General features: G+C 33.7%; 1 long non-coding RNA gene across 1 annotated transcript; it reads left to right on the forward strand.

Annotated features, from left to right (window-relative positions):
• The first annotated feature begins 3,340 nt into the window (after positions 1 to 3,340).
• Positions 3,341 to 5,687, forward strand: LOC103441405 (uncharacterized). Its single transcript, XR_530244.4, has 2 exons — positions 3,341 to 3,707; positions 5,018 to 5,687. It is a non-coding gene; the product is annotated as an uncharacterized lncRNA (long non-coding RNA).
• Positions 5,688 to 6,000: the final 313 nt, after the last annotated feature.

The following is a 6,000-nucleotide window of genomic DNA, read 5'->3' on the forward strand; positions in this document are numbered from 1 at the left end:
TCTGTTGAACCTTGTTTGTGCTTGTCTTGGGTCAGTTTGAGTTGGGTGACTATATATATATCTGACGACGAGTTATATTCTGAGGAGTTCTAGCTTTTGGGGAAGTTCAATTTATGTTCTTGATTATTCAAACAATGATGTTTTCTTTGTAATTGAAACTCTTTTTTTGTTGTATCTTATAGTGCTTCTCGACTTAGCCATTATTGGTTTTCCTGAACAAATAGGTGTCTTGAAATTATTACATTAACATGCTGTTATGCTTTTAATATTAGGAAAACTAATGAAAATGGCTTGAAAACTTTGAGTTTTAATGATAAGGACAAAATAAAGGGTAAAGTGAATAGTACCAGGATTGACTTTTTAGTGTAAAAATGTGGTTTTTCGTTAAAGTTCCCTTTAATATTTCGGTATTGAGAATTGTACCTTGTGCTTAAACTTCTCTGCTGTTATGTCTTTGTTGTTGGTTCTTATATCATTTGTTTGTGGTTAGACATTACTATCATGAGCTCAATTGACATCACTTTCTTTTGTTTAATGAAATTGGAATTCTATTCATTTCAAATCCTTTGTCTTTGCTATGATAAAATGGGGGAGAAAAAAATTTACATGTGTTTTAACTGTGGTACTGGAATAACCCATGTTGATCATGCAATTTGTGGTGTCATTTTTAAGATGAGTTTATGTTGTCATAACCCATGATGAATCTCACTTGTCCCTTGCCGAGAAATATGTGTTACTGTAGAAGTTGTTACTTGCTCTTTTCTCTTGTCACTGCTGATTTCTTGAGTTGGGTGAAGTGTGATTTTAGTTATAGGTTTTGCGTTAATTTGTCAAGGAAAGCCAAATGGAGAGATTGTTAAGTACTAGGTTTAATGTTTGGCTTCCCTTATCAAAAATGGTAAATGGTACCACACAAGCTAATAATTTAGAGTTAGGACACAATGCTGATCTAAGATTTCTATTGGGATTGAACTTGTCAAAGCACCATTCTTATACACTACAAAAGGTTTGAATCATACATTTGCATTTGCATATCAAGCTTATTTTTCCAGATTCCTTTTGTTTAGTGCAGTTGTCTAGTCAGGAATTTTGTCTGTTATCTAGTTGTCAAGGCATGTAAATAAAGACAGCCCACATGAGCCATCTGACACTGTTTCCCGAAAATGAATTTTCAGCCCTAGATCTTTCTAGATTGATTTTACGCATGACATTCTAGGGTTCATTTGTTGATGGGGTTTGAGATTGGAAATTTTTTTGAGTTTTTTATTTTCATCTCCATCTCAGATCTCCTAGGAGCATTAAGCAGATTTTATGGGTAATGTTCTTCATCAAATATTTCTAAACCTATCTTTGAATTTGCTTGCTTAAATTTGTTTTATATGCTCATTTGTTTTGGCTAGGAGTTATACATTTTAGAAAAGAGTTGATTTTAGCTTTGACCTACACTCATGCACTAAATACCGACATCATTGCATATTAGGGTAGCATTGTTTTTGTGATTTTGATTTCTGTTTTAGGTTAAGTTTTTCCAAGTTTCAAATCTGTGAACTGACTTGTTTTGGATTCTCATCAGTTTCATCTTTCAAGTATTTGACTAGTGAAACTGACTAGACATTGAATCTAGATTTGCATATCATCATATGCATAGTTTGTGTGTTGGTCTCGGTGCCACAAGGTGAAGAGTTCAGGAAGAGTTGCCACCATGTGTATACTGGAGACAACACTATATCGGTGCCACAAAGTGAAGAGCTCGGGAGGAGCTGCAACTTCGTGAAGACCGAAGGAATCCATCTTGTGTAAGGCAAGATTGCACAAAGGTAAAGCTGCTTCATAGATAGGGATCTAGGAATTGAGCTTATGTGGTCTTTGTATGAACCTTGATTAAAATAATGGATTGGACTCAGTGGAGAGTCCTCGGTTTTTTAACCCATAGATGGGTTTATCCGGCCAAAAAACTTCATTGTGTTCAACTATACATAGCTTTCTTTATGACCAAATAACCATTGCTAGAGATAAACGTTGTAGAGTTTGCTAGTATTGAAACATTGTTAACCAAGTAAACATAACTCAAGAATCAAGGCTAAAACATGATTGAAGGTCACACTGTCTTGTTTTAGCTTTATAAGTTTGCTTGGTTTATATGCTTGTTGGCACCTAGCAATATGTACTCAGTTGACTAGTACATTTGACTAGTCAGTTCAGTTGATTTCAAAGTTTACACTGCATATTATGAGCAATGAATTGAATTGTTGTTGACTAGGATAACTTGTAGTGAACTAAGTTTAATTTGTAGATTTGTGTTTGTTTGACTGATGCGAATCTGTACTTAGTTGACTGGTGAGCTTGACTAGTCAATCCAGCATGCTTTAATTCATAATTGCTTTGTGATTGATGTTTGCATAGTGAATTGATACTCAAGCATATGGATTATTGTCATGAAACTAATATGGGCAGAGTCTGATTAGTTGAACCTATTGGCCAGTTAGGTTTTGCTCCTACAACTGCACTTTTTATCACTGACTGACTTGTAACTAGTTGACTAGCTCATTTGACTAGTTTAATGTGCAAAGTTAAATTTTTATTTGCAGGAGATTCCGCCTAGTACCCGATTTCAGAAAATATAAGTGCATCTTCAGGTGCATCACTAGACGGGTTTGTTTGGCTAGTTTAACAACAATTACAGAAAAATCAAGCCCTAACAAGCTAGAAAGGACAAGCTGTCTTCACTTATTGAATAGTCCTTTCCTAGATTGGGACGACGAAATCGTGACGGAGTCACAACGATGATGACGGAGCCAATGAGGTCTTGGAAGGCTAAGGCCTCGAGTGGTTAGTGAGATTTGAAATTGGTGTAGCGATAAATGGCGGAAAGAGTCTGACGAAAAAAAAGGAATAAAAGAGGTGAGAGAGAAAGTGATGATGGAAAAAACAAAGAGAAATTGTACTTTTTTTTTCTTTTTGAAATGATTAATTATTAAATATTAAAAAGCTTGAGTTGTTAAATTAATATTGTTGTTGGAGATGATAAGTTAAATTGGCTACCTATTTTAATTTTTTACACTATTCACTAACTAGTACAACAAAACTATGGTAGATCGATGCTCTAATGACCATAACTCATCAATGAACAAAATATTTTAGCGGGTCAAGTTCGAGTTTGAAACTTATAATCCTTTAGCTTAACGGGTTAATTAACATGATATGAGATAATGGGTTGACAAAAAAAGGACAAAGACAACCCATTTGCCAACTTCATAGAGAAAAGAAATGGGTTGGTTTTTAATTTGTAGGTTTTATAAGTATGATAGTAATATATGATAATTTTTTTCGTGTTTAGTATGCTTTTGTGAGATTATTTTAAGAAAAGGTTATTTATTGTAAATTGTATAAAAAATTGCCACGTTATAATTTCTAAACAAGGCTCTTGAAATCTCAACCACGACCTTGTCTGCACTAGATAAGATCAACACACCTACCACTTAACCGTAGTTAGCGACCTTCTCAAATCCTCTGTTGTTCCTATAAATTTGGTAAAGACGTTATGTAGACAAACATGAGCTCTAGCTTTTTTGAGTGCAGCGTTTGGTAAAGATGTTTAAGGGATCATCCATGGTTGCAGAAATCCAAGGTGAAGATGAAGACGAAGATCTTGAAGTTGAAAAGATTATATGACAACATTCAACAATCGAATCTATGATTTATCAGAGGTAATGTCCTTGGCTAAACAACCCTTTAGATTTAGGATTTGTTCATTTTCCGTTAGTTTAGTGTCCCTCTATCGTTTTGGTATTTGGGTCTTTTATTTTTGCTTGATAGAGAGAAATTTTGTGCCTGATACTAGTTTGACAAATAATAGTTGTGCTTTAGACCTAGAAAGATATTATTTTAACAATCCTCCTCTTTGTTCGAATAGTTTTACACGCAAGCATGGGCTTGGCTTGGGATGTCTAGACCTAAAGTTATTGCTCACTTTTTCTTGGGTTCTTAGCCCCATTTTCAACCAATAATAAAATAAAAAAATATGTGTAATATTTATTCTAATTACTATCCAATGACAATTGGCTAATTTAGATTTTAGAATTATTATTTAATTTGTTTGCTTACAAAAGCCATTTTTTTTAATTAACATGCCATAGAGGAAACATAAAACAAAGAATTGTGTGGCGGATTGTCCTGCTAACTGGAGTTATAAGCTTAGGCATCTGCTATTTTGATGATCCTTTTGTCTCTATTGGATCTAATTTAACTGACAATTGTAAAGGACTGAAATTTCGATGTCTACAATGATGTTTTAAGGGTATCGACCATTATGTTCAGTTGTTTGTTTGGGTTATTTTTGGCCTGTTTGACAAAAAAACTAAAGAATATAATTTTTATTTTATTTTATTATGCTTCTAGAAGTCTTTTTTTTTAATTTTTAGTTTAACTTTTTTTTAATAACAAGCTTCTCAAAACCCGTTGTTTTCTTTAGCTAATCCTGCTTCTAATTTTCTAAATTTGCTTCCATTGTTATTCATACAATATGTGAAGTATTTCAAAGTTAAGGAGTACAAAATAACCTACTAAAGGTATCATTTTTCTCAAACCTATTAAAGCCATCGTTACTCAAAATAGAAAAACGGTGTCTTTTTTGTTGGATAGGAAAACTGTGCTTGCATGACATTATTGCAATAAAGAAAAATATCACACTATACATGGATGAAGAAATTAAGATTACTAAAGAATTTTAAAATGACGAAAATTGAAATGACGGAATTTTATTTTCTAGAATTTGTGAATTTTCATGTTTGGTTAAACTAAAAGAATAATGGAATTGAATACAAAATTTGTTATTTTTAAATTCTTAGATTCCAAATTTACATGGAATTTAAACTTGGAAATTGGAGGTCCCAGATTCTAAATTTTTTTTTCCCCACAGAAATTCTAAATTTCTATGTTTATGAATCCAAATAATGAAGGGAATTTATTCATGTCAATTTATCTAACATATATATTTGGCTGAAATTTTTTTTTCCAGCGCAATTATCTTGCTTCCCACTGAAACTGAGCAGCAGAAAGTCTTCTCAAAGTTTGATCAAGTGCTAGAAAAGCCGGGCCATCCAGGTTATCATATTTTGCGTTTCAATTTCTCTGCTTACTGTCTCTAAGGTTACATGGGCAGTGTCTACTTGTGGAATTAGCTCTGCCTGGCCCAGAGAGGTTTAGAAAAGTGATATCTACAGCCGGACTCTCATCTACCTTGCCTGCATTCCTGGCCTGTTCTTGGTGCTCCAACGCAAGGTACTTCTCCCATGCAGCAAAAGATTCTTCTCTGAAATCGTCTGGAAACAATATCAGAATCCTGCAGGTACTCTGGACGACCAAGTGGCAAGAATGCAAATTTCCACTTTGAGAACTCCTCATCCGGGACCTGCAATTTCTTTTGTATCCATATTTGAACTTCAGCTTTACCCTTCATGGCAGAAAATTTCTTTAGTTAAATATGTTTTGTCGATTCATGTGGCATATCTCCCTTAGGGCCGGTCCTGAGATTTTGGAGGCCCTGTGCGAGACTCAAACGGAGGCCCTTACAAGGTCTAAAGTTTGGTTGTTATATTTTCTTTTATATTTTATATTGTTTTTCTTGTGTATAAATTGATATAAAGGCAAAAGAAAATAAATAAAAAAGAAGCATGGTTTGGTGGCTATGTATTTGCATTCTTTATGTTTTTGGATTAAAAACTCCTTACTTTTTAAATACAAAAAGCATGGTGTGGTGGCTATGAAAATATCATATCACCGTACATATATCATAATTAGAACAACTCATGCTCTTTATTATGAACTAGTTACACAATCACTGGTTATGATATTTGTAGCATCTTATAATGAACTGTCAGTTTTTTTATTGCATTTTTCTCACCCCCTAAAGTGAGGATGATTCTACCCCCCACTCGGTTGATTGTCGTTTGATTAGTTAGAATTCGAGATTCGTGTCTTAAATCAATTAAACCAAATTAA

This window comes from Malus domestica, chromosome 08 (genome assembly GCF_042453785.1).
Source record: "Malus domestica chromosome 08, GDT2T_hap1".
NCBI classification, from domain to species: domain Eukaryota; kingdom Viridiplantae; phylum Streptophyta; class Magnoliopsida; order Rosales; family Rosaceae; genus Malus; species Malus domestica.